The following is a 2898-nucleotide window of genomic DNA, read 5'->3' as shown; positions in this document are numbered from 1 at the left end:
GGGTATTCAGCCATTCCAGGCTCTGAGAATAGGGAGAATCAGTTATTTCAGCATACCTATAACCTTCTTGGTACAGCACAAATGGTTTTGTGTGCCATGTTGACTAATTTGCATTATATTGAAAGAAAAATGCCAGACTCACAGAAGGATTTTACTCCAATATTTTATGATTTGTTTTTATAGTTATTTAAACTGAGGTTATGGCAGGTGAATATGATTATTAGTACATCTGGTTACAGAAGAATATTCCACCACCAAGAAAACACTCTTTAGAAAGTGTTTAGTACATCAAAGGGGCACTGAGTGCTTTGTCAATTTCATTTAATACTCACTACACAGTCCCTAGAAATAAAAGGAAACGGAAGTATATCTATTGTTGACTATGTGCTTGCCACTTTGAAGAACATTATCTTCTTAAACTTCACTATCATCTAATCAGACAGATAACATTATTCCAGTGTTCAAAGATGAGCAATGAAACTCAAAGAGTTTAAATAAGTCTTCCAGAGTTTACAAAGCTAGAAAATGGCAGACCCAGGATCAAAAGGCTTGATTTCAGAAGCACATTCTTTGATTAGGTGGCGATTAGGACAATGCTGTTTATAAGACGAGAGGCAGCACCCTCCAGGCCTAGTGCTGAGAAATGTTAACTTTCAGGAAATGTTAACCTTCTTGTTTTTTTAGATTGTTGTTTTCCATAGCATAGACTAGGGATTACTAGGTATTAAATGATGGCACTATTTCATATTAAAATAAATTTGGAAAATGAAGACTAAGCAAATATATCTTTTTTTTTTTTTTTTGAGTTAGAGTCTCACTCTGTTGCCCAGACTGCAGTACAGTGGCCGCTCCCGGCCAGTGCTGCCTCAACCTGCTGCACTCCAGCGATCCTTCTGCCTCAGCCTTCTGAGTAGCCAGAATTACAGGCATGCACTACCATGCCCGGCTGATTTTTTGATTTATTGTAGAGATGAGGTCTCACCAAGTTTCCCAGGTGGGTCTTGAACCCGCGGGCTCAGGCAATACACTCACCTCAATCCCTCCCAAAGTGCGGGATTACAGGCAGAGCCACCGAGCCCGGCTCAAATATATCTTAAAAAATATTTAATGTATTAATCCTTCTGAGAATCCTAATGCATTGTTTGAGACTCTAAAATATAAAGTCTATGTTGTTTAAAAAACCTGTATGATCACTAAACACTAGAGTAGCATGACACATGGCAGTGGTCCTCTGGGTGCATTTGAATGAAGAGCTGTCCTTGACAGAACCCACAGCAAACCAAGAAGGAGACTCTGCTGGACACAGTCACTCCAGGTCACTTCTTTCCTTTAGGGCATTATATCCTTTAGGACATCAGAGACCTCTTCATTTCAACATGGAATAGAGAAAAGAGTAAGAATTGTGTAGAGGAGGTTTTATATACTAGGTCTATAAGGGTTTCACATGATTTATACGCATTTTATCATTCCAGAATTCAGTACAATAGCTGCATATACTTGTCAGGAGGCTGACAATGTGGCCTACTTTTGTGCCCAGGAAGAAGAGGTACACTTACGTATTAAGGAGTTCTAGCAATCTCTGCCGCATGAAGGAATGGCCAAAGAGGAGGGAGACAAGTTACTCTTGTCATAAATACTACAGAAAGGTGACTATTTCAAGCAACATGAGTTTTATTCTGCTTTTTTCAAAGAGTGTAAATTCTTCAATGAGGCTGACATTTAACACCTCAGTTGTCATGGGCAACTTCAATAGAAGGAGTTTCATGATAGTAAATGAGACAGTGAGGCAGTGGATTAGAAATTAATGAGAGAAGACGTGAAGGGAACAAGCATTTATCACTTTTATTTATTTGCATTTTTTGATTCAGAGTCTCACTATGTCGCTCAGACTGGAGTGTAGTGGCGCCATCATGGTTCACTGCAGCCTCGACCTCCTGGGCTCAGTCAATCCTTCTACCTCAACCTCCCAAGTAGTTAGGACTAAAGGTGCATGCTGCCATACCCAGCTTTGTGTGTGTGTGTGTGTAGAGATTAGGTTTACTATGTTTCTTTCCCAGGCTGTCCTCAAACTTCTGGGCTCAAGCAGTCCTCCCAACTTGGTCTTCCAAAGTGCTGGGATTTCAGGCTTCAGCCACCATGCCTTACTAATATATAACTTTTTAAAAATTGGTATTGAAGTGAGGGGAATTTATAATGGACGTGTAGCTTGATGAGTTGGCAGAAAATAATATATTTTGTTTCCTTGTGGAGTAAGATGGATATATTTACAAGGGTGAGAGAAAACGTAAGACAGAAATGAAAAAGTCCAAGTGCAGAAAAAAGGTAAAATTTGTAGAACAAGTTTCTAAGATGATATTATTTAACTTCAAGATCAAGGAATCAGCATTTAAAGGAGAAAGACAACTTTTTAAAGGGACTTTTTGAACTCATATAAATTCATATCTAAGAGGATGAAAGGGTAGTCAATGTTTGCCGATAAATTTGTTTGGTGTTAGAGGGAAAGGAAAGGGAAAAGAAGAATATGCTATTTTGAACTTAATGTGTTCTTGGGACCAGTGGAGGTCAGGTTTAAGTATTGTCAAAGAAACGAGTAGAAAACTGAGAAAAAATTAAAGTATCTGGAAGTTCTTCCCTGTGGAGAAATGGTGAAGGGGAACAAACATTTTTTTAAAAGCAAGGGAACTCAAATCACTCTACAAAAAAGGCACCAGCACTGGCATGTTTATTATAGCACTCTTCACAATAGCAAAAATATGAAAGCAAACCTGTGGCCCATCAAAAGTGGACTGGATACAAAAATGTGGCACATACACACAATGGAATATTGCACAGCCATAAAGGACAAAATTATGGACTTAGCAGCAACTTGGATGGATTTAGAGTCTATCATACTCAATG

Source organism: Carlito syrichta, unplaced genomic scaffold (genome assembly GCF_000164805.1).
Source record: "Carlito syrichta isolate Samal-C Ts95f unplaced genomic scaffold, Tarsius_syrichta-2.0.1 Scaffold289238, whole genome shotgun sequence".
Classification (NCBI taxonomy): domain Eukaryota; kingdom Metazoa; phylum Chordata; class Mammalia; order Primates; family Tarsiidae; genus Carlito; species Carlito syrichta.
This window is presented reverse-complemented; position numbering follows the sequence as displayed.